The sequence below is a fragment of the Capricornis sumatraensis genome, chromosome 10 (assembly GCF_032405125.1).
Source record: "Capricornis sumatraensis isolate serow.1 chromosome 10, serow.2, whole genome shotgun sequence".
In the NCBI taxonomy this organism is placed as follows: Eukaryota; Metazoa; Chordata; class Mammalia; order Artiodactyla; family Bovidae; genus Capricornis; species Capricornis sumatraensis.
In genome coordinates this window covers 609901-636681 of record NC_091078.1, presented here as the reverse complement: position 1 = coordinate 636681, position 26781 = coordinate 609901, and positions in this window count along the sequence as shown.

The following is a 26781-nucleotide window of genomic DNA, read 5'->3' as shown; positions in this document are numbered from 1 at the left end:
CTCTCACATACCATTTAAGTGGAACCAACAGAGATCCATGTTGGGCCAAGAAGTGAAGAAAGCCACCTTTTATTATTTTATTTAAGCAAGAAATTAAAAATTCAGCTCACACAGTTTGGAAACAAACACTTTCCCCCTTAAACCTTTCTCCATGTTTATTGCCCACTATAAATTGGAAGGGGAAAAAAGCAAGCAATGTAGTAAAGTCGCCACAACAAAGCTGGAACAAATATGCAAGCCTCGGCAGAGGCCAGATTTACGGTCAGAAATATGGAGTGCGTCTCAGCAGGGGCAGGTCATGAAATAGCATGAGCTAATTTCAGGGGTGTGAAAACAGGCATTGTTGTTTAGTTAACGAAAGTCATACAATTAAGCGATTCTCAAAAATCAATTAGCCAGACGTTATAACCAAGATGACATGTTTTTATAACTTCTCCCCGAATGTTTTACTGCCAGAGGATGCTCGTGTGGGCACTAGAACAAAAAAATAAAACACCAGCCAGAGAGTAAAAGTGCAGAAATCCAGCCACGGTTAATTAAAAGAGTCCAATCTGGAAATGACGGAGTCACCGAGCAGGCCTCACAGCATTGGAAAGACTCCTTCCTGGGGCCTCCATGCTGTTGCAAAAAGCCATGGGTCTTTTTTTCTTTCTCTTTGTTTTCTGTCCTTTTAAATTTAGCACAGATACAGCTGTGAAAACTGAATATTCCATTTGAACTCCCATATTTATGCTTATAACTGATGGTTCCAAGGAAACGTCATTTTAAAAGCTTTCCATGGAAAATGAAAAACCTCCTTCTCAGGCGGACACCCTGGTGGCATGCTGTTAATGGCAGATTTTGTTTTCCTGACTCCCACAACAGGAACAAAAAGTGAGGAAAGAGCTGCACCCCTTCCTCTCTGTTACCTGGGCGCCAGTGAGAAATAGACCCAAAGATGATTCACAGAGTGAATGATAGAGAACAACAGTAGGGGCCATTTCTAAACAGCCAGGGTCCCTCTGCTTTCTGTGTCCGCCAACCAGGAGTGGACTGTCTTTCTCCACCCCAGGGATCTCAGCTGGTCTAAGGCTTCAGTTAGTAGAATGTAGCACAGGTGCTATGTGTTGGTTCCCTGCCGGCCTGAGCACCCACCGCAAGACTCTGCTCTCTCCTGTGGGACTTCCAGCATCCATGGGAACAAGCCCAGGTTGTCACCTAGATTATGAGATATCCATGACTCTGCCCCCCCACCCCCACCTTCCTAAACCAACATGAAGCCAACCACCAGACAAGCAGCAGAGGCCACCCAGACCAGCAGGCCCTCCCCAGTCTGTCAGCTGACCACGCAATCTCAGCCCTGCTCCATCAGCTGAGCTAGCCCTGAGCAGCAGAGTTGCTGGACAGACCTATAACTGGTGAGTACTATAGGTGAAATTGGTGAAGTCACTAAATTGTGGGGTAGTTCCTTACAAGAGAAAAGTTGATGGATGGATGCAGTCAGACACCCAGAGGGCAGTGTTAGCTGTGACGGTTCCAACCACACAGTCTGGCAAGACTGTCACCCTCCCTCCACATACAACGCTGGACATCACAAGTCCTGCAGCTCCGCAGTTTCTTCAATATATGTACAGAGTCCTTGACTTAAAATGGTTTGACTTAATGATTGTCCTGCATTGTGATGGTGCGAAAGCAATTGCATTCAGTAGAAGACTCAGTACTTTGAAGGTTGATCTTTTCCTGGGCAAGCAATATGTAGTTCAAAATTTGGACGATGCTGAGCAGTGGCAGCTTCAGCTCCCACTCAGCCTCGGGATCATGAGGGTTAATAACTGACACACTGACAACCATCGTACAGCCAGAAAACCCATTTTGCTTTTCCCTTTCAGTATAGTATTCAATAAATTGCATAGATCGTGCCCAGTTGGGTCTGACTCCACGAACCTGTGGACTATAGCCTGCCAGGTTCCTCTGTTCATGGAGTTCTCCGAGCAAAGACTACGGGAGGCAGTTACTGTTTCCTTCTCCAGGGGATTGTCCTGACCCAGGGATCAAACCCGTGTCCCTCCTGTGTCTTCTGCATTCCAGGGTGATTCTTTACTACCGAGTGTTCAGGGAAGCCCATTCAATAAATTACACGAGATAATCAACACTTTACTAAAAGTAGGCTTTGTGTTATATGATTTTGCCCAACTGTAGGCTAGTGTAAGTGTCCCAAGCATGTTTAAGGTAGGCTAGACTAAGCTATGATGTTTGGTAGGTTAGGTGTATTAAATGCATTTCCAAAAAAAGCTTCACACTCTGGTATATCTCCAACAGAAAGGGGTTCTTATGTCCACCAAAGGCACATCAAACATGTTCCCAGCAACTTGATTCATCAGTTCAGTTCAGTTGCTCAGTCATGTCCAACTCTTTGTGACCCCCATGGACTGCAGAATGCCAGGCCTCCCTGTCCATCACCAACTCCCAGAGTTTACTCAAACTCATGTCCATTGAGTTGGTGATGCCATCCAACCATCTCATCCTCTGTCATCCCCGTCTCCTCCCACCTTCAATCTTTCCCAGCATCAGGGTCTTTTCAAATGAGTTAGCTCTTCACTTTAGGTGGCCAAAGTGCTGGAGTTTCAGCTTCAACATCAGTCCTACTAATGAACACCTAGGACTGATCTCCTATGGAACGGACTGGTTGGATCTCCTTGCAGTCCAAGGGATTCTCAAGAATCTTCTCCAACACCACAGTTCGAAAGCATCAATTCTTTGGTGCTCAGCTTTCTTTATAGTCCAACTCTCACATCCATACATGACCACTGGAAAAACTGTAGCCTTGACTAGACGGACCTTTGTTAGCAAACTAATGTCTCTGCTTTTGAATATGCTGTCTAGGTTGGTCATAACTTTCTTTCCAAGGAGTAAGCGTCTTTTAATTTCATGGCTGCAATCACCATCTGCAGTGATTTTGGAGCCCCCCCAAAATAAAGTCAGCCACTGTTTCCACTGTTTCCCCATCTATTTCCCATGAAGTGATGGGACCGGATGCCACGATCTTCGTTTTGTGAATGTGGAGCTTTAAGCCAACTTTTTCACTCTCCTCTTTCACTTTCATCAGGAAGCTTTTTAGTTCCTCTTCACTCTCTGCCATAAGGGTGGTGTCATCTGCATATCTGAGGTTATTGATGTTTCTCCCGGCAATCTTGATTCCAGCTTGTGTTTCTTCCAGTCCAGCATTTCTCATGATGTACTCTGCATATAAGTTGAAGAAGCAGGGTGACAATATACAGCCTTGACATACTTCTTTTCCTATTTGGAACCAGTCTGTTGTTCCATGTCCAGTTCTAACTGTTGCTTCCTGAACTGCATACAGGTTTCTCAAGAGGCAGGTCAGGTGGTCTGGTATTTCCATCTCTTTCAGAATTTCCCACAGTTTATTGTGATCCACACAGTCAAAGGCTTTGGCATAGTCAATAAAACAGAAATAGATGTTTTTCTGGAACTCTCTTGCTTTTTTCGATGATCCAGCGGATGTTGGCAATTTGACCTCTGGTTCCTCTGCCCTTTCTAAAACTAGCTTGAATATCTGGAAGTTCACGGTTCACGTATTGTCGAAGCCATAACAGTCAAAAATTGGGGTGAACCGAAAGTTCAAATTCAGATTATCTTTCTGAAGTGATTGTACCAGTTACCCTACCACTAGCAACAGACAAGAAGTCCAGTCACCCTGAGCCCTCCCCAGCACTTGGTGTTACCAGTTCTTTGTTTTCTTTCTCTTTTTTTAATCAGTGTAATTCTGTCTCCGTGTGTTCTTAGTTTGAATTTTCCCGATGAGTTATGGGGCTTCCCTGGTGGCTCAGACAGTAAAGGATCCACCTGCAATGCAGGAGACCTGGGTTCAATACCCGGGTTAGGAAGAAGGCAATGGCTACCTGCTCCAATATTCTGGCCTGGAGAATCCCACGGACAGAGGAGCCTGGTGGGCTACAGTCCATGTGGTCACAAAGAGCTGGACTCGACTGAGTGACTTTCACTTTCACTTGATGACTTACGGAGAACTAGTTTTTGAAATTAGGTCTATTTAATTGCAAACCCAAGCCTTTCCACTGTTCTGTTTTGCAAGATTACAGCCTGCTACAATCTCCTTAGCACAGTTCGTGGTAGCCTTCCTTACATCCTCCAGAGAAGCAACGCTGTGCCCAGCGCTGCAGGCTGGTGATGACCCCCACACCTGGGTACTGGACGTGGCAGGAGAGGACAGGCTGCTGGTCCTGGCACCCGCAGCACAGAGCCCACAATGAGAACATCTCTGGGATTCCGAGTTTGTCTGCGACTGTAGTTCAAGGTTAATTGCTAACTGTGGTTAATAAAACCCAAAGGAGCGCAAGTCAAGTGGGATGCCTGTGGCTGCATCATAAGAACAGGCTTCTCAGAGGTGGAGTCAGAGCCGAGGCCCTGAGGATGGTGAGATGTAACCAAGGAAACCCTGGGAATAAGAAGTGAGTGTCACATGCAAGGAAGCCGGGGAGGCAGAGAGAGCTGTGATCGAGCAAGAGTCTGTGCTGGCTTTGGTGAAACCAAATCCATGCTTCTGAAATGCTTTCACCACCTCAGTCATGAAGACGTCCCTGATTTCTGCAGGGCCCAGACCTGACTTTCTTCTTGCTAAAAAGGAAATGATGAGGTTTGCCCTTAGGTTTATTTAAGAGTGAACTCTGAGACTTTTTAATCCAGGTGAGACAGGTGAGCAGGAAGCCAGGCTGTGACCTCAGCACTGGGAGGCATATTTCAGAGGTGGGGAGAGCTTGGCATCTGAGACTCCACCAGTGGGAATGCCCCAGCTATTCTACGGAGAGAGGCTTCTGGCAGGCTTAGTACAGGATCAAACCTCCTTTCAGGAAGGGCCGCAGGTGTAAATGTCCCAGTCAGAGTCAAGGCCAGGTGGACATGCTGAGTATCCTTTTAAAATGTGAGTTATGCAGAGAACCTCACCATTTTGTTATTTCTCTAGCTGTTCAGGGCTTTTTTCAAAATAGCATCGGAGTGTATGTCCAGTACAGTAAAGAAGGGACAAGTTCGAAAAGTGAGATTTGTGGAAGAAAACTGGCCTTGGAACAGCTGTGAGGAAGATAATAAGAAAGTCTTTCAGAAAGAGAAAAAGGGAGGGACAATTCAGAAACGAAAGGACTCAGGAGAACCTCCATGAGTTCCAAGCTTAGCTGCGGTTAGGACGGATAGACACTGCCATCCCTCAGCCATGGGACGGATTCTGACCCACTCTCCACAGCCCTGGCTCTCAAATATTCACAGTGAGATGTGTGTAGCTCTAAAATGTCCATTCCAATTTCCCTGCTTAAGAACATTCTCCAGCATTGCTTCCTCCTGCCTGTAGAAACGAACCCCAGCTCTTGACCAGAGCATAGAAACCTCCACGTTCTGCAGTCTCTTCCCTGCCTCCCTGCTCCCTGCCCTCCAGCCCTCCAGGCACTGGGATGTCACGCTCCTGTTGATTCTGCTGGAAATACCCACCCTCCTTCCCAGCCTGGGAAACTGCTGCTGAATTGCCGCCCTCTCTCTTAGAGCCCAGCGGTGGAGCTCCCTGCGGTGGCTGCTACCACCTTGAGGTGTAACTACGTGTCTATATATCTCTCCCACTAAACTGAATTTCCCAGGAACAGCAATGAAATACTGCTTCCGCCATTTAGCGCCTGGCACATAGTAAGTGCTTAGTAAATGGTGATTGAAGATTTGAAGTATTTCCCTTTTGAAAGAATGGGCAGAATTCTAAACCCCACTCCCCACCCCTCCCACCCCCGCTTTGCTTTTCGGAGTCGGCAAGGGGGCCCTGGGCCAGCACAGCTGAAGATACAGCCTGTAGGGCCTTCCACCAATTGCTCTATCCACCCCTATTTGCATTTGGATGGCTTTGGCAGCACTTTAATTGCATGCATGTACTTTCAGGGTAGAGAATGTGGTCCTGGGCTTTCCTTCTCTGCTGGGATCTGCTGGTGTGACCCCTCCTCCCCTCACGCTGAGGACACAGAGACCTCCCTGTGCACACAGGCGCATGGGGTCATTAATCACTTGCACTACCTGATTAAAGGAATTCTCCAGACCCCGGTGGGGGTGGGGGGAGGAAAACCTATGCTATAAAAAGCCTTTGAATTATATAGAGTCCCTCTGCACCAATATTTCCAAATCAGGCAATTTGTTGCAAACAACCAAAATCTCATTCTCAGGCCATTAACTAAAATAGGAAAATATCATCTTAAATTCTAAGAATAACAAGGGACACATAGTAATAGGTTCCCAGTTCTGGACAAGTGGATGGGTGCTTAGCATGATGAAAACCTCAAGGACTGTGAACGTGACTTTTTCTTTCCCAAACCATCTGACTTGGAGGCAGCACTCTCAAGTAGGAGGACAGTCTCCCGCGCGCTTGACCATGACTTCTGTCCTTCCTCTTTCAGATTTCATAGCTGCAGTGCGGCCCAGGAATCAGAGACTCAGGAGTGAAGCCAGGAAACGAAATCCTTTCCATTTAAATTAAATAAATAAATGTGCTCAGTCAGGTCTGACTCTTTGCAGCCCTGTGGGCTGTAGCCCATCAGGCTCCTCTGTCCATGGGATTCTCCAGGCAGGAATCCTGGGGTGGGTTACCACTTCCTTCTCCAGGGGATCTTCCCGACCCAGGGATGGAACCCATGTCTCCTGAATTCCAGGCAGACTCTTTACCACAAAGCCAGCTGGTGCTTGATGTTTACAAGGGGTCTGCAGAAGGCTCCTTTGCTGTGTGGTGCTGTTGTCTGGTTTGCTCTGTTTTTGTGGGAACTGGAGAGAGTTACAAATGAGCAGCACAGACTGGAGTTGGACCATGTGGAATATTTCTGCCCCCACTCCTGAAACTCTCTACTCAGTACCCACTGATAGGTCTTCAGTGGCAAAGCCAGAAGTCCTCATTGCTCTCAGTCTGGGCCTGGCTTGGTCTTGACCTGTTAGCAAGGAGAAGGCAGCAGGGACATTTGGGCCGGGACGTCTGCATCCAGGAGTCAGCAGGTCAGGAGGGCAGGGCATGACCTGGGCGCGACTGAGGGGACTGACACCCTGTAGCCCAGACTTTGGGTGCATCCAAGGTGGGGGCTCAGGGAGGCAGGGCATCCTACCAACCTCGGGGACAGGGCCTCCCTGGGGGCCTCAGGGCTGGTGCGCCCCACCATGAACTCCTTCCCACCATTGTGGACATCTCAGTCAAGCCCTCTGACCATCGTGTCCCCGCAGCTAGCCATGGCTCTGCGTCCTTCCTCTCCTCTTCACTCTGGGATCCCCCAAGGACACGGTCTACTCCCTGGGGACCTGAAGCTCTTTCCTCTCAGAAATGACCTTTGAGTTCCTTCATCAAGGCCCTTCATCCCAGTAGGTGGTAGAGCTAAAAACTTACTAAGCAGTTGATCCAATGTGTCTGAGAAATGAGTGGGTGACTGGCGCTCTGAGACAGAGCCTTCTTAATAGACATGGCTGGAGTGGCGGGGATTGCTGACTGTTTGGGGAGAGGGTCTCACGCCCACAGGGAAGTCCTTCTCTGGAGAGAGAATAATCGAAGGCAAGCTGTATTTTATGGTCCTCCCCCTTCCAGTCCCTGAAGCAGGGGTGAGTGCTGTTCCCTCCCTCAGCCCCTGGCTTCCACTAAATCACAAGCTTTATGAGCGCAGGGCAGGCCTGACCTGTCAGTTCCCCACAGTCAGTAAACCTCTCAGCGTCATTGATTCAGCACGGAGGCTAGGCGGCAGGCCCATCTGCTCTCCTTCCTCAAGAGCAGAGGGAGGGGCGTGCTTGGGCAGGGAGGATGTCTGGGCAGAGGCCCACCTCTCAGTGTTAGCCCTGGAGCCCCCGGTCAGATACATTTTCTCCAGAGCTCTTTCTGAGTGCAAGCTCAGTCATATCACCCTCACTTAAAGGCTTTGTTTTAATGACAGCTCGTTATTTTCAAGATAGAACCCCGATGCATTATCTTTTCAAGGTTCTGGTGATCTCATTGCTGTGGCCTCTCTAATCTCACCTCCCAGCAGCCCTTGCCAAATGTGCTGGGCTCCAGCTACAGCAAACACCAATAGCTCACACCCACCCATGCCTCTCTGCCTTTCCGCATTCTCAGGAAGCCTCCCAGAATCCCAGTGGCCGGGCTAACGCCCACTCTCACGACTCCAGGTTCACTCACCCACGCTTTGCTGCAGCTCCTCGTGGGCTCCATGGCAGCCTCCCCTCCCAGGGCCCAGCACCCCTTTCATCTCAACAAGCTTCCTTGTGACACCGAGGCACAGACCCTGCTCAGTGCACGTGACTGCCCCGCCTGGAGGCACACGGGGATCGGTAGCCCATGGAGGAAGCTGACCAACGGGAGGTCAGAGTTTGAGAATAAATTGTCTCCCTGTATCCTCTACTTCTCAGTGGACCATGACTATGTCAAGCCTCTTGGAGAACGGTGCCCACCCGCCTGAGCCGTTGCACTTGGCTTTGGTTGCCCATCCTCGCATACGTTCTCCTTCCAATCCCCGCTCACTCCTGCTTCCTTGGATGCATGTCTGTACCAGTTTGTTATGCTTGTCATGGCAAAGTAACACATACCCGGGGGCTTACAAATTCTTTTTTTTAACATTCCCAAGGCTAGAAGTCCAAGATCAAGGTGGTCAGCAGGGTTGCTTTCTTCTGAGGCCTCTCTTCTCGGTTTGTAGAGAAGCACCTTCTCTCTGTATCTTTACGTGGTCTTTATGTGCACGTGTGTGTCCTAATCTCTTCTTATAAGGACACCAGACTAGGGCCCACCCGACAGACCTCATTTTACCTTAATTATCTTAATAAATCAGTTCAGTTCAGTTCAGTCGCTCAGTCATGTCCGACTCTTTGAGATCCCATGAATCACAGCACACCAGGCCTCCCTGTCCATCACCAACTCCCTCAAACTCCCTCCATAATCACTCACTCAAACTCATGTCCATTGAGTCCGTGATGCCATCCAGCCATCTCATCCTCTGTTGTCCCCTTCTCCTCCTGCCTCCAATCCCTCCCAGCATCAGGGTCTTTTCCAATGAATCAACTCTTCACATGAGGTGGCCAAAGTATTGGAGTTTCAGCTTTAGCATCAGTCCTTCCAATGAACATGCAGGACTGATCTCCTTTAGGATGGACTGGTTGGATTTCCTTGCAGTCCAAGGGACTCTCAAGAGTCTTCTCCAACACCACAGTTCAAAAGCATCAATTCTTTGGCACTCAACTTTCTTCACAGTCCAACTCTCACATCCACACATGACCAGTGGAAAAACCATAGCCTTGACTAGACGGACTTTGTTGGCAAAGTACTGTCTCTGTGTTTTACAATGCTGTCTCGGTTGGTCATCACTTTCCTTCCAAGGAGCGAGCGTCTTTTAGTTTCATGGCTGCAGCCACCCAGTACTCATCCCCACATACAATGATATTCTGAGGAACGAGGACTTCAACAAACGAAATCGGGGGAACACAGTTCAGCCCATAACAATTCTCTAACATAATAATAGCCCTCAAATCTTCTGCTTTCTGGGAAACTAAGACCTTGTTAATTTGCTCAGCAAAACTAAAAGACATCGAACCACAGGAATCAGGACCTGTTTCATATTTGTTTCCTTGCTGCATCAAGCGAAGCATAGAGAAGGCACTGGATAGAAGCGTCCGGAAGGAGCGAGCGACAGTGCAGAGTGTAACTCCGGACGCGCAGGCTGTCTCTCCTTGTGCATCTTCTCGGGATGAGTGGCTCTCAGCACGTGCAGTGTTCCCGCTCAGCAAAATCCGCCATACCATAGGAAAGTGTCTATTACTTTCTAAAAAGATGACATGGGCATCATTTTATTTAGTCTGTGCAACCACACCCTAAGAAACTGGTGTCTGAGAGCTCAAAGACAGGAAGCTGAGTATAGAGGGGACCAGCTCAAATTGCACCCAACAGAAGTGGCTGATACCACCGCTTTGGGTCCGGCATCCACCAGGCCTCTTCCCCAGCTAAGATCTGAATTTGCTGAGTGCCTCCGGCTCAGGCCTGAATGATCAACCCTTGTGCCACGAACTCCAGTCCACAGGGCTCCTGATAACTCGCCACAGAAAAATCCAGAACAGGGAGAAAAGCCTTTGGGGCTCAGGACCCTCCAAGGCGCTACCGTGACAAAATTCCTGCAGTTAGCTGTGCTGTGAGTGTCTGTCTTAGTCACTCAGTCGGGTCTGACTCTTTGCAACGTCATGGACTGGAGCCCGCCAGGCTCATTTGTCCGAGGGATTCTCCAGGCAAGAATACTGGAGTGGGTTGTCTTTTCCCTCTCCAGAGGATCTTCCCTACCCAGTGATCAAACCCAGGTCTCCTGCATTGCAGGCAGATTCTTTACCATCTGAGCCCCCAGGCAAGCCCAACAGTGCTGCAGTTTCCTGGAACTTGCAGAGGCACTCCAGGGTATTGGCACAGATTCTCCAAATAGACTATGGATGGGCACCCATACAAACGGCATCCCGAAAGCCTGGTCACTGGCAACATCACATCATCGTCATCATCAGCATCACGGCCCAGCCCTGCCACACACGCACTTCCATTCACGCATACACACGCACAAACACGCACACGTCTGAGATCCTCCCAAAGCGTCTGGACCTTCAGCCATCACCCGTGTCTTTCACCCTGACCGACACTGGGTCCTAGAACTGGCCTCTGCCCTTTCCTTTCGGATACTTATTCAAGCTGGTCTGAGTATTTCTCTCGGGTATGATGTTAATAATCACTTTCTGGCCCCAAACACTTCAATGCAAAGGCCAGACAACAAAAACAAAGCAATTCAAATATTCTCAGACCACTGGTTTTATCGGTAATACTTTCTAAGGGAAATAGCAAACATGAGCGCGGGTCAAACATTAGTCTGGAACTCCTGACAGAAAAGACAGAATGATAAATGATCAAAAAGAGACGCGAACATTTGAGGCTCTCGTAATAAAGTAGGCTTTCGTTAGATCTTAGAGAGCTGCTTCAATCATCCCAGCAAACTTTTCATCCAGCAGAGTGTGGATGTATACGTGTGTGTATATAGATATACACATATATACTTCAATCTGTATTGTTCAATCTGTCTGGGTCTGTCTGTCCAGGGAGACTATTTGAGTCATAAAAACCTGCCAACTTCGCTCAAAAGCAAAAACTAAAGAAGCCACATGTTTTGGGACTTTTAACAGGAAACATTTTCTCTTCTGTATCATCTGCTTTTATGAGAAGATAGCCAAGGCAAGGCAGTGAGGGGCAAACTAAGTAACAGCCGAGGAGAAGGGGCTTTGGCACAAGTGCAGCCAACATTGGTAGCACACTTAGAAAGATGAGCTGCTTATTCGAAACTTGTTTGGATTTTACGACCCTGAGCACACCTGGTCGCCCTGTTCCCCTGCCCGTTAAACTCCCCCTTTTCTGAGCGAACAGACATGTTCTTCGGTGGTCCTGGGATGATGGGAGTAATTTGGACTAGGCAGGCCCCTCTTTCCCACGCTGTGGGGGAGGGGTCCCCGAGCTGGCTTAGGAGGCTAAAAGCCCCTGAGCAGTCTCTCCGTGGATCCTTGCTCAGGAGGGGTCAGGCAGGCAGGCTGGGCTTTGAAAATGCAGGGGGCTGTCTGCCCATGGAAGGTGGATTCAGCCACCAGGGAGACAAGCCAGCTGAAAGGACTTCCCCAAACTCACACCAGCGCATTTCCTCCCGGGTCCTCTTAAAACTCAGACTACAAAAAGATGGTGGTGGTCTGACTCCTGTTACACTCGGGACAAACATTTATCACGCTGAAGGGCCAGCGAGGCCATTGTTTTGATCTCCTGTTTACAGAGTCCTGGCCTCTGCAGCGGCCCGAGGAATCTGCGTCCCCTGTAGCCTCGGGGACGTCCTGGGGCCCGCATCACCTCCTTGTGCCTGTTCCCGCTGCATATGTTTTTGCAGCTTTCGCCGCCTCCGCTCACGTGACTCGGTGGCCCTGGCTGGCTCTCGCTGGGTAGCAAGCGCACTTGCCTGAGGAGGGGGCCCCTCACATCTGTGCCCAGCAGGGAGCCGGGGCTGCTCGTCTGAGTCGACTTCCACTATTCTAAACAGCACTCTGGGGTGGTGTTTTTTCTCTTCCTTTCTTTCAAATTTCAAAGCATTTAGAGTCATGCTATCTCCCCAGATGGAGCAAGCAGAGTTAAATTATAAAATAATAGCCAAATGCCATTGAATGGAAAGTCATAGGCACTGCCCTAAGTGCTCGGCATGCGTTTTCTCCGTACACTTACATTTGACAAACAAGGAGCCAGCAAGCTTCCCGAGGTCACACAAGGGCCAGTGAGTGGAGTTGCCAGAATCACCATGCGGGTCCGATTCTGATTCCCAGCCTTCCCTCTTAACGACAGCGCTAACCCATGTTTCAAACAATCATCTCAGACTCCTGTCAGATCCACTTTCCCTGGCTCTGCATCTCCTCCTGCTCCATTTCATTGGTTCTGAGAGGCCCCAGTGGGCTGCAAAGCCCTCCACGTGTGGGGCCTCAGAGACAAAGCTCCAGTGTCTTTTCTGCGGCCACGGGGCTTAGCTGGTCTCCCATTGTGGGAACATCCAGGCCTGCAGACAGGCATAGTATTTCCTCCTTCAGATAGCGTCCTGCCCTAAGCCCAGTGCTCAGAACCCATGCAATCAAAAGCAGATGTGCTACCCTGGAATCTGCGGCTCTGGGGTTAGATATGGCCTTTACAATCACATCAAGTCCACCCTGGAGGGCCCTGCTCCAGGCGGTTCGGTGAACCTCCCCCACCTACCCACTCAGAAAAGGTTTAAATGTCTGTATTACAGACATTTCTATTCCAGGCCAGAAATGAGGAAATGCTCGAATTCCCTTAAGAGTCTGATCACTTGCCATCTTCAACCTGATTTCTCTGTCTCTTTGAACTTCAATATCCCCTCTGCTCCATAGAGTCTGTGTGTTTAGGAACACCATTAAAAGCTGAATGCTGGTGAAATCTGAAAAGATTCAATATTTCTCTGAAGCACATGAGTCCTTGTTCCTGAGAATATAGAGAAACTTTTATACTACTTGTCATCTTTGTCAGTTGCAAACATTTACTCAGCACCTACTAAATATTTATTAGAGTTAAACCTGTGAGGAGAGAGGGGTACAAAAATACAAATACTTGTGAAAATACCGCTTGTGACCTCAAGGAGCACAGGAGATAGAGACAGACCTGAACACCCCTAGCACTGACATACAGAAAACCTGAGTGTGATGAGCGGCGGCAAAGGCGGTGATTGCTGTGTGTGGTCAGTTGCTCAGCTGTGTCCGACTCTTCGCAATCCTGTGGGAGCAGCCCACCAGGCCCCTCAGTCCACCGGATCTCCCAGACAAGAGTACTGGACAGGGTGCCGTTTCCTCCTCCAGGGGGTCTTCCTGCCCTAGAAACTGAGCTCGTATCTCCTGCCTCTCCTGCACGGGCAGGCGGATTCCAGATGGAAACACTTCATGGAGAAAGGGACCTTTGACATTTTGATTGAAGATAAGTGAGACCTTGATGGGTAGAAAAGTTACCCATGGAGGATGCTTTCCAAATAGGGAAAGGACACCGTCCATGGAGAGCTTAGGAGTCAGAGACACTCTGCTGAACCAGGAATTAGAACGTGCCACCGTGACCGGAAGGGGGCCGGGCATGCAGGGAGACGATGGGGCAGCTGAGTCATTTCCAGACTGTGGGGAGAGGGGGCTCATGGTCTGGGGATCTGGGTACTCATCCATTGCTTTCAATCTCGGATGGTGGGCTTACCCAAAATGTGACAACCGTGGGAAGCAATGGCCAGGTTGTCTTGGCAACAGGGTGGATGCCGCAGCTTCCTTTCCTGGTTGTGTGTGCACTCAGTTTCTCAGTCATGTCTGGCTCTGTGCCGTCCCATGGACCAGAGACCTCCAGGCTCCTCTGTCCATGGAATTTTCCAAGCGAGAACACTGGAGTGGGTCGCCATTTCCTCCTCCAGGGGATCTTCCCAACCCAGGGATCAAACCCACGTCTCTTGCACTTCCTGCACTGGCAGGCAGATTCTTTCCCACTAGCACCACCTGGGAAGCCCCCTTCCTGGCCACACATTCCCTTAGGTGAAGAATGAACCCATTCCAGGCACCATTCCACCTGGTGCTCCTCTGTGCCTCCATTAAGGCAGGTAAAACGAGGCCTTCCCAACTCTCCGCCCCTTCCCTACAGCCAGGCCCGGTAACAATTTCTTTCTCTCCACTCTCACAAACGCTCCATGTACATTTCCACTAAGACGTTTAATCCATCTATCAGGATGATTTATGGGCCCACCTGCCCTCCTCACTGAAGTGAGAGCTTGTAAAGAGAGGGATGGTTTCTTACTCTTCACACCACACAGGGTCACTTGGGACAGTGTTAGAGAGACTCATTTATTCAGAATCACGTCTGCATGCGAGCAGAGGACAGAGGCTGGGCGGGTGAAGGGCACACCATTTTCCATTTCCAGTGGGGCCTCAAGGCCATAAACGACGTGAGAAGCCGCTGGAGTCTCAGGGAGACAAATAACTGGCAGGAAAAGGCTATTAGTGAGGTGCTGGCCCTCCTCCCATGAAGCCAGGCCCCGAAAGTACATCTGACCACTCTTTCCAAACCAAAGACAAACATGGTGGGGTGAATGCCTGGACACTCCGCTTCAGACTGGCTTCACTGGCTCTGGGTGGATCACAAACGCTCATCAAGTAGTTTCTAGGGACAAGCACTGGCTGCCGTGGAGGGTGGGAGATGAATAGGTCAAGCTCAGATGAGATTAAAGTGCCAAAACCCCTTGGAGGACAGATCGAGCCCTAGGTAGCACCAAGGAGGGAGAGCTTGCCTACAGCTTGGGAGACAGAGTTGGGCCCTAATCTGTGGCAGAATGTGCCTGAGTATTTCTAAACCATTCTCCTCTTATGCCATGTCATGACTATATTTGCTGGGAAATGGCTCTGTAAAGCATGAGAGAATTAATATCAAATCAAGGTGGTAGAATCAATAGCTATAAATGAAAACTGGCATTGCATGCTGATTTTCAGGCTGGAATCTGCCTTCCAATGCAGAAGATATAAGAGATGCAGGTTCAGTCCCTGGGTTGGGAGGATCCCCTGGAGGAGGGCATGGCAACCTACTCCAGTATTTTTGCCTGGAAAATTCCATGGAAAGAGGAGTCTGGTGGGCTACAGTCCACGGGCCGGCAGAGAATCAGACACAGCTGAGCAACTGGGCACATACCGATTGCTTTTAAACAGTCACAAATTGAAGCCAGGGTTTCCTAACCTCGGCACTACTGATATTTTAGTCTGGGTGATTCTTTGCTGTGGGGGGCCACCCTGAACACTGTAGGCTGTTTGGTAGTATCCCTGGCCACTACCCAGGAGATGCCAGTAGCAGTTCACGCCCTAACTCAGACAACCGAAGCAGACATTGCCAAATGTCCCCTGTGGATGCCAATCACCCTGGGGAGAACCACTGCCTTAAGCCCCAGCCAGGTAGTATGCCCACCACTCCGGATGCCTCCCTGTCCTTTCAAATGCCAACTACTATACAACCTGGCTCAGATGAAGCACAACGGATGCTGTTCCACTCTGCAGGTCCTGTGACCTCTCAGATGTCTCTCCTCTCAGTCGTGACAACCAGCGTGGCCCAGTGTGCACGCAGCTGTCAGTGGGTGACATTGTGAGCATCCCAACATCACCACCACACTCAGAAGCCATACACACTCACCCCTTGCCCCCTCCCCCCACCACTGTGCTCACGCCTGTACCACATGCCCATTTAGAGGTGGCCTTCCTTCTCTGGGTGCCTCTCAAACTGATTTTGCCTTACCTTAGAGAGAGATGTATTCCATAAACCAACTATGAAAGTGAACGTGTTGGTCGCTGAGTTGTGTCCGACGCTGCAACCCCATGGACTTAGCCTGTCAAGCTCCGCTGACCATGAAACTCTCCAGGCAAGAATACTATCAACTCTACTCCAATTCTGGAGGAGGAAATGGCAACCCACTCCAGTACTCTTGCCTAGAAAATCCCACAGACAGAGGAGCCTCGCAAGCTACCGTCCATGGAGTCACAAGAGTCCGAAACAACTTGGCAACAAGACCACCACTGTGTTCCAGTACAGCCAGCCACACTCCAAAGCAAAAGACAGCTCTCTAGATAAAAGAAATGCACTCCAGGTCTCAAGGGCTCACACCGATAGAGGCACAATGAGAAAGATCATGCAAAATTCCTATCAAACTGTTTTCTGGTTCTAAAGCCGGCAAGGGAGGAAAGGCGGCAAGTGTGCTGTCGCGAGACCAGACTGTCCCCTGCAGTGGCTGCTCTGAGCAGTTGAGCTCCCCAGGAAGAGGAGTCCCGGCTGGCCCCTCACAGAGAGGAGTCCTTAAATTCAGTCTATTTCAGGGCACCTGAAGATTCCACACAGCTGTTTGGCGCTTAGGTCTGCAAATCACACCAGTTTTCATGCTAATATATTAAATGTTAACATATATAGTATTATTATATATACTATATATTATTACATATGCTATACAATATGCTGTATATACTATATAATATTATATGTTTTTTTATATATATGTATACACACACACACACACACATATATATACACATATATATAGTCCTGGTGAGGCCTCCGGCTGGTGTGCATACATCATCCGTTTGTCCTATCAAGCCTCCCAAACAAGAGAAGCCATGCCTTCCTGTCATACTTTGACATTTCAATGGAGCATGGAGGCTGAAAAGCCCTCAGTGTGTTTGCCAAGGACAGAGATTTATTTCACAGATCTTAAGGGGCCATGAAGGGAACACTCAATAACCCTTAACAATTTCACGCAGTAGCATTGAGTCGCTGGTGCTTACTCAGCTGAAATGAATTCAGCACCATGAGTGCCAACAATAACAAAGAATGTGTCATCTTCTAAAAAAATCCCCACACTCCCCCATTCCTCCAGGTGAACAGCTACCAAGAGTCACAGATTCCTAATCCCCAAAGCTGAGGTGGCTTCTCTTTCTAGGAGCCCCAGTGTTTTCAAATGTCACCATCAACGTAAAGGTACACCCCAGGAGAGGAAGGAGCGGCTCAGGGTGGCTCAGTGGTAAAGAATCTGCCTGCAACGCAGGAGACCCAGATTCAACCCCTGGGTCAGGAAGATCCCTGTGAGAAGGAAATGGCAACCCACTCCAGTATTCTTGCCTGGAGAATCCCATGGACAGAGGAGCCTGGCAGGCTCTTGTTCATGGGGTCGCAAAGAGTCAGATATGACCGAGTGGCTGGCACTCTCACTTTCAGCCCTGGCCTGGTCCTAGGTGTTGGGAATGACGAAAGCCATGTGTGTGAGTGTGTGAAGTTGCTCAGTCGTATCTGACCCTCTGCGACCCCGTGGACTGTAGCCCACCAGGCTCCTCTGTCCATGGGATTTCCCAGGCAATAGTACTGGAGTGGGTTGCCATTTCCTTCTCCAGGGGATCTTCCCGACCCAGGGATCGAACCCAGGTCTCCTGCATTGCAGGCAGACGCTTTAACCTCTGAGCCACCAGGGAAGCCCTATGAAAGCCATAGTCAAAAGCAATTCCATAAGCAAATGATGCCACGTGGGTCTTAAGCACTTTGTTCAAGGCCCTTGTTGCAAAAGTGACTCTTCAAACATCCTCTGGGAAGTGAGGTCATGCTGCTGTTAATAATAATCTATACATCACAGAACTGTGCAATGATTAAGTGGGACATTACATGTGTGAAAGAAAAAGAAAGAAAAAGTTATCCATGAGTCAGGTGAGCAGAATTGCATTTTGATGATGCTACTTGAACTACAAATGATCCAGTGTCCCGGAGCCGAACTTGCAGTATCTTCAAGGTTGCCAGTGTGCATTGCGAAGGGTTTGGACGTATGCAGTCTCATGAAACCATCATCATGACCAAGTTCAGAAGAGGAGCTTGCCTTGCTGCTCAGGGCCTCAGTGTCCCCTGGACTTCTGGGACCTACTGAATTCAAGACACGATTCTGCTGCCTGTTGCGTTCTGTTTTGGACACATGGCAGGGCTCTTGAGTGACTTCCCTGCAGTCGGCATTGCTGCCTAATGCCTGTATCGGCACCTACGCTGCCACCACCAGAGCTTCGGCACTTTTACACTTGGTTTGACTTCTTCAGACAGAACTTTTCCACATCATTGGGACTAACTGAGCATTGAGTAGAGTTCCCTGGCTGCACAGTGCTGGAACAACAGTGAGGAGATACCCCACGTGCAAGGGCAAAGGAGAAGCTCCAGCAAGATGGTAGGAGGGGCGAAATCACTTTTAGAATCAAACCCAATACCCACCAGAGATGCTCAGAGGGCTCAAACATACCTTGTGTTCACTAGGACCCAGAGACCCCACAGAGACTGAGACAGAACTGTGTGTGGGTGTCTCCTGTGGGGTGCGGGTCAGCAGTGGACTGCTGCGGGGGCACGGGCTCTGGGTGCAGCAGGCCTGGGTGTGGTATAAGCCCTCTTGGAGGAGGTCGCCATTAACCCACCACAGAGCCACCAGAACCTACACAGGACTGGGGAAACAGATGCTAGGAGGGCACAGACAGAACCTTGTGTGCACCAGGCCCAGGAGAAAGGTGCCGTGGCCCCACAGGAGCCTGACCCAGACCTGCCCGTGAGTGTCCAGGAGTCTCTGGTGGAGGCCTGGGTCAGCGGGGCCTGCTGCAGGGCTGGGGGCACTGAGGGCAGCAGTGCCTGCATGGGACCCTTTGAAGGAGGTCGCCAGCATCTTCACTACCTCCACCATAGTTTGTCTTCAGGTCAATTAACAGGGAGGGAACACAGCCTCGCTCATCAACAGAATTTGATTAAAGATTTACTGGGCACGGCCCCGCCCATCAGAACAAGACCCAGTTTCCCCAGCAGTTAGTCTCTCCCATCAGGAAGCTTCCAAAAGCCTCTTATCCTTCTCCTTCAGAGGACAGACAGACTGATAACCACAATCATAGAAAACTAACCAATCTGATCACATGGGCCACAGCCTTGTCTAACTCAATGAAACTATGAGCCATGCCGTGTAGGGACATTCAAGATCGATGGGTCTGGGTGATGGAGAGGGCTGACAAAACGTGGTCCACTGGAGAAGGGAATGACAAACCACTTCAGTACTCTTGCCTTGAGAACCCCATGAACAGTATGAAAAGGCAAAAAGATAGGACACTGAAAGATGAACTCCCCAGGTCAGTAGGTGCCCAATATGCTACTGGAGATCAGTGGAGAAATAACTCCAGAAAGAATGAAGGGATGGAGCCAAAGCAAAAACAACACCCAGCTGTGGATGTGACTGGTGATAGAAGCAAGGTCCAATGCCGTAAAGAGCAATATTGCATAGGAACCTGGAATGTTAGGTCCATGAATCAAGGCAAATTGGAAGTAGTCAAACAGGAGATGGCAAGAGTGAACGTCGACATTCTAGGAATCAGTGAACTAAAATGGACTGGAATGGGTGAATTTAACTCAGATAACCATTATATCTACTACTGCAGGCAAGAATCCCTTAGAAGAAATGGAGTAGCCATCATGGTCAACAAAAGAGTCTGAAATGCAGTACTTGGATGCAATCTCAAAAATGACAGAATGATCTCTATTCGTTTCCAAGGCAAACCACTCAGTATCACAGTTATCCAAGTGTATGCCCCAACCAGTAACGCTGAAGAAGCTGAAGTTGAACGGTTCTATGAAGACCTACAAGACCTTTTCATTATGGGGGACTGGAATGCAAAAGCAGGAAGTCAAGAAATACCTGGAGTAACAGGCAAATTTGGCCTTTGAGTACAGAATTAAGCAGGGCAAAGGCTCTTAGAGTTTTGCCAAGAGAATGCACTGGTCATAGCAAACACCCTCTTCCTACAACACAAGAGAAGACTCTACACATGGATATCAGCAGATGGCCAATACCTAAATCAGACTGAATATATTCTTTGCAGCCAAAGACAGGCAAGTACTATAAAGTCAGCAAAAACAAGACCAGGAGCTGATCGTGGCTCAGATCATGATCCCCTTATTGCCAGATTCAGACTTAAATTGAAGAACGTAGGGAAAACCACTAGACCATTCAGGTATGACCTAAATGAAATCCCTTATGATTATACAGTGGAAGTGAGAAATAGATTCAAGGGATTAGATCTGATAGACAGAGTGCCTGAAGAACTATGGACGGAGGTTCCTGACATTGTATAGGAGGCAGGGATCAAAACAATCCACAAGAAAAAGAAATGCAAAAAGGCAAAACGGTTGTCTGAGGAGGCCTTACAAATACTCGTGAAAAGAAGAGAAGTGAAAGGCAAAGGAGGAAAGGAAAGATATACTAATTTGAATTCAGAGTTCCAAAGAATAGCAAAGAGAGATAAGAAAGTCTTCCATAGCAATCCATGCAAAGAAACAGGGGAAAACAATAGAATGGGAAAGACTAGAGATCTCTTCAAGAAAATTAGAGATACCAAGAGAAATTTTCATGCAAAGATGGGCTCAATAAAGGCCAGAAATGGTATGGACCTAACAGAAGCAGAAGATATTAAGAAGAGATGGCAAGAATACACAGAAGAACTGTACAAAAAAGATCTTCATGACCCAGATAATCACGATGATGTGATCACTCACCTAGAGCCAGACATCCTGGAATGTGAAGTCAAGTGGGCCTTAGGAAGCATCACTATGAAAAAAGCTAGTGGAGGTGATGGAATTCCAGTTGAGCTGTTTAAAATCCTAAAAGATGATGTTATGAAAGTGCTGCACTCACTGTGCCAGCATATTTGGAAAACTCAGCAGTGGCCACAGGACTGGAAAAGATCAGTTTTCATTCCAATCCCAAAGAAAGGAAATGCCAAAGAATGTTCAGACTACCATACAGTTGCACTCATCTCACACACTAGTAAAGTAATGCTCAAAATCCTCCAAGCCAGGCTTCAACAGTACATGAATGGTTAATTTCCAGATGTTCAAGCTGGTTTTAGAAAAGGCAGAGGAACCAGAGATCAAATTGCCAACATCCGTTGGATCATCGAAAAAGCAAGAGTTCCAGAAAAACATCTGCTTTATTGACTATGCCAAAATCTTTGACTGAGTGGATTACAACAAACTGTGGAAAATTCTTAAAGAGATGGAAATACCAGACCACTTGACCTGCCTCTTGAGAAATCTGTATGCAGGTCAGGAAGCAACAGTTAGAACTGGACATGGAACAACAGACTGGTTCCAAAGGGAAAAGGAGTATGTCAAGGCTGTATACTGTCACCCTGCTTCTTTAACTTCTATGCAGAGTACATCATGAGAAACACTGGACTGGAAGAAGCACAAGCTGGAATCAAGATTGCTGGGAGAAACATCAATAATCTCAGATATGCAGATGACACCACCCTTATGGCAGAAAGTGAAGAGGAACTAAAAAGCCTCTTGATGAAAGTGAAAGAGGAGAGTGAAAATGTTGGCTTAAAGCTCAACATTCAGAAAATGAAGATCATGGCATCCGGTCCCATCACTTCATGGCAAACAGATGGAGAAACTGTGGTCGACTTTATTTTTGGGGGCTCCAAAATCACTGCAGATGGTAACTGCAGCCATGACATTAAAAGACACTTGTTCCTTGGAAGAAAAGTTATGACCACCTAGAAAGCATATTAAAAAGCAGAGACATTACTTTGCCAGCAAAGATCCATCTAGTCAAAGCTATGGTTTTTCCAGTAGTCATGTATGGATGTGAGAGTAGATGGTGAAGAAAGCTGAGCGCTAAAGAATTGATGCTTTTGAACTGTGATGTTGGAGAAGACTCTTGAGAGTCCCCTGGACTGCAAGGAGATCCAACCACCCATTCTGAAGGAGATCAGTCCTGGGTGTTGATTGGAGGGACTCATGTTGAAGCTGAAACTCCAGTACTTTGGCCACCTCACGTGAAGAGCTGACTCATTTGGAAAGACCCTGATGCTGGGAGGGATTGAAAGTGGAAGGAGACAGGGATGACAGAGGATGAGATGGGTAGATGGAATCACCAACTCAATCCGCATGAGTTCGAGTAAACTCAGGTAGTTCATGAGGGACAGGGAGGCCTGGTGTGCTGCAGTCCATGGGGTTGCAAAAAGTTGGGACACGACTGAGCGACTGAACAGAGCTAAACTGACCTACACGGTGATATGTTTAAAAGTCCAGAAGCCTCAGTGTTTGTGCGTTTTTTACATGCAGGATGAGAGTTTTTGAAGTACAGCTGATTTATAACCGTGGTAGTTTCAAGAATAAGATTCTTTTCCATTGGTGTTTATTACAAATTACTGAATATAGTTCTCCACGCTATAGGAAGGCCCTTATTTTTCATCTACATTATACACAGAAGTGTGTAGCTGTTAATGCCCAAAGTACACGACGTTTTCAGGCGGATAACAGCCTTCAGCTTCCTCACGCCACTCATGCTCTTCTTCAGGACTGAGATGAGGAATTCTCCAGCAGAAAGAGAAGCGGTTCAGTGCTGGGTGGCACACGCTCTCCTGGGCCTGCAGGCTCAGCCTGGGAGGTTCCTCTCACCAGAGCAAAGTCTCTAGCTGATTCCACCAGAGCACCGAAGCACTTTCTTCTCTCCTCCTGCTTTTGGTTTGGGTTTGTTGGACCGTAAAGAAGGCTGAGTGTCAAAGAATTGGTGCTTTCAAATTGTGGTGTTGAGAAAACTCTTGAAAGCCCCTTAGACTGCACGGAGAATGAAACAGTCAATGTTAAAGGAAATCAGCCCTCAATATTCATTGGAAGGCCTGTTGCTGAAGCTGAAGCTCCAACACTGTGGCCAAAGAGCTGACTCATTGGAAAAGACCCCGATGCTGGAAAAATTGAGGGCAGGAGGAGAAGGGGGTGAGAGAGGATGAAATGGTTGGATGGCATCACCGACTCAATGGATGTGAGTTTGACCAAGCTCCGGGAAATAGAGAAGGGCAGGAAGTCCGGCGTGCTGCCGTCCGCGGCCTCTCAGAGCCAGACACGACTTAGCAACGGAACAACAACAATCGTTAAATGAAAACAAAATAGAAACTATCGCTGTTTCTCGTTTCAAGTTAGGAGATGGAATGACCCACTTCAAGACTGGGAATTGAGCCTGATTCTGCTTCCCAGTAGAAAGATCCAGATACCTTTGGAGTTTTGTTTTTCCCTCACCCTGAGTTGGGAAAATTGCCAGAACATTTGCGCCCATGCGCCATTATCTACAGAACTGAATTTAAAGTCTTGGCCATTTTCATTCAAAAACTGGGATATTTCTTTGGAGGGAGTACCCCAAGTTCTGGAGTAAAATTTTACTTGCCCTTTATGGGTAATTTCATTACAATACTGAGGCAAAAATCCCCCCAGTGAAGTCCTTTCTCTTTCTCTCTCTGTCTGGAGAACATCTGCTGGAACTGCCTTTTCTTCGTAAGACTTTACACCTACACTGAATAGGCAGTTTGGAAAGCAGTCAGAGAACCACGTGGCTAGCCACTCAGCTGTGTTCAGTTCTTTGGGAGCCCATGGACTGTAGCCCACCAGGTTCCTCTCTCCGTGGGATCCTCCAGGCAAGAATACTGGAGTGGGCTGGCATTTCCTCCTCCAGGGTCAGAGAGCCGCGGAGACAACAAAGGGTCTATATGCGTTGCTGGGGTGCGAACCCATGAAACTCTGCCGTGGCAGCTTGCCTGAGAAGAAACACACTTCCCAGTGTGGATGACATCAGCATTAAGAAGGAAGACAGTGTTTCAGGACAACCTGTGCAGATGCAAGCAGAGGGAAGGAAATTAAAAGGAAAGCAAGGAAACCAGGTGTCGGGTGACCTAGAGAAGTGTTTCCTTACAGGGGCCAGCTCGTCCTCTGCATTGCTTGGTCACAAGCAGTGCCGAGGGGGCGACAGGGGATCTGCCAACAGAGAGCCTGATGGCCAGGTTCGGAGCCCCGCTGAGTGGGATGAAGGTGGCAAGGAGGCCATAAAGCCAGTCAGTTTCATTGGCTAGAGGCTAAAATCCAAAGATGAGTTGTGAGAACACCTGAGCTACATTAGGATGTCGTGAACGTCTTTGGAGTAGACCGCGGAAATAAAGCTACCGCAGCCTCATTGCTGGTGAGCCCAGCTGGAGGAGCTGTGGGGGGTGCCTGGGTGAAAGGGAGTGAACACTCACTCGGAGTCAGTGGGCCCCTTCAGTCCACGGGCACCTCCCCCCCACCCCAGCCCTGACCGGAAGGACACCCACAAGGCAGTTCCTTCTCTCCACCACTGAAGTCTCCTGGACTGAGGGGTGGAAGCAGCCCCTGCCTGTCTCTCCTTGCATCTGCATGGAAACACCTGGGATCTAGAACTTCAGGAGAGGTCATGCTATACCTTGAAGGAAAGGACGCTGGACATAACCCCAGATTTCCAGCCAGACCTGCCTTGAGCTAAAATATCAGAACAGAAAAGTTCCTACAAGTGTCCCTGATCTCAAAACATGTTTCATTTGAAACAATAATAAAAACAAGGTCTTTGGAGAATATGACAAGGATGTGGTTCAATAGCAAAAAGTTGAATACCAAGAACTTCAAAAGTCGAGAAGCGCAGGATAGAACACGGAAGTGCTCACGCAGTTTCTCTGTTTTTTTTCGTAACAATAAATCTCCAAACTATACATTAAAATGGAGCAAGGATAAAATACGATTAAAAAAAAAAAAAGTTTCCAAAGAGCATATCGTGCTGGATGTGGCATAATATCAGCAGCAGTTCAGGGACTTACACGCGACCAGATCTTAGGAGATGTGCTGTGTTTGTTCCAGGAGCGCCATCAAGGGCTATGCCATGGGGTGGTTTTTGTCAGAGGACTATGGGAAATATTTATCTCAGGCTCCAGTACGAGGAATAGCAATAACTGTCCCGAGCCACTGACTAGTGTTTCCTTTATGTACCTCAACACATAAATGATGATATTGCCATTTTTCCGTTTGCAGCTAGGAAACTCAGAGCCACACTCAGAGCCTAGCCTGCCCTAGCAGGGTTACCGGACCCCCTGGAATGCATTTTACCTGCCATTATAACTTTTGGCTCTCTCTATTTTCCCTATTTGTACTATGCCTCTGATAGTTTCTTTAACTAATATTTTAATATATTGTCGTATTATATTTTGAAAGGTCATTTTAAATCTTTTTAGAAATGAGAAAGTCAAGACATCAACAGTTGAATAAATAAATATAAATAATGGTTTATGTTTACAAAGCCACAAACAAAAGAGGACCCAAGAATGTGTAAATTTGAAGTGTACACATAACATGAGTCTGATTGTGCCAGAAATCTCTAATGATACTGATCAGATCACTGTTTGGAGTATTGTGGTCCATTCCAGACATGATGTTTTAAAAGTGATGACTGACAACCTTGAACACATTGGAAGAAGAAAAGATAGAAGTGTCTGGAAAGCTTGAGGAAATGTGGCTAACCTGGAAAAATGAAGACTAGGAGGATATCCTAGAAGACTGCAGATTTTTAAAGAGCCAACATACGGAAAAAAGAAGATGCTTATTCTATTTCAATTCAGGCAACAGAATTAGAGCCAGTGATTGGCAGCCAAAGACGGATCAGGGCAGATCTGAGATGCATGTAAAGAGAAGCTCTAGCCAGGATGTCTGTAGAATGCCGGCATCCCTGCCACTGGGAGGATGGGCAAGCCGAGCCTGTATTCCAGGGGAGGGCTCCTCCGGTGCCTGGGTCCCCTTTCCAGCGGGCAGGTCGAGACGCCATCACTTCTCCAGCTTGGTGACCACGGGCAAATTACGTCCCTTTCTGGCTCTCACTGTCCTCATGCCAAAAGGCAGGTTGGTGACTTCAAAAGCTAGGTGTCCCTTATTCACAGATGGTGATGCTCCATTTTCTAAGGTAACCTTTACTAAAGAGTGAAGCGCTATTGTGTCACACTCTTCCTATGACAGAGTGATTGATGTGTGTTTGGTTGGCCAGTTGTGCCGGCTGCTGCTCAGCCCTGTCCCCTCCACTCCACCAGAAGAAGGGAGAAAAACACATCCTTCCTGGTCACATTGCAGATGAAGGCAAGGTTCACTCCTAATTGCAGCGAGACCGACCTGGTCCAAGATGGGCCGGGGGAGTTAATGAAAACAAACCGAGGGAAGTCCAGCGCACGCTGATGAAGAAATCGAGAGGAAATGAAGTCAGCGAGGGTTCCTGCGTGTTTATTTCTGAGTTGACAGTGCATAGACCTAAACCGGATGGAGCTCCTGATTTATAAAGTATTTTTATTATATTACCTATTTCACATTATATTGGAGGCTCTGCTCTTTGAGTCAGAAAAATAAACAGCAGCCCCATAAGAGCCTTTGGTCTAGATAGAAGAATATAAACTCTTATAACCTCCCCACTTTGAACCAAGATTTCTGCCAAAAATTGTTCTGGGGTTTTTGAACTTCTGGAATTGGCTTGTGTTTTGGGAAGGTAGAGTCCACACAAAATATAAATGTTTCTATTCTATAAGTTCTCAAAAGGTTTAAGGGTTAAAGATTTGTTTGACAAAAACCAACAAAAACACTGTTTCCTGCTGCTAGAGAAAATGTGCGTCTCCTGTTCCGTCTGTGCTGATGGCTAAACAGCCCCACTGTGGCATAGGCAGTCCTACAACTGGACAAAATTTTATCAGCCAACGTAATCCCAGGACTCTCTGCCTTTCTTTGGGAAGTGCAACCCGGAGGCATCAGGAAGGCAGGTCTGCCTTCCATTCCTCACGTGTGTTTCCTGTTTTTCAAAGAAGCAA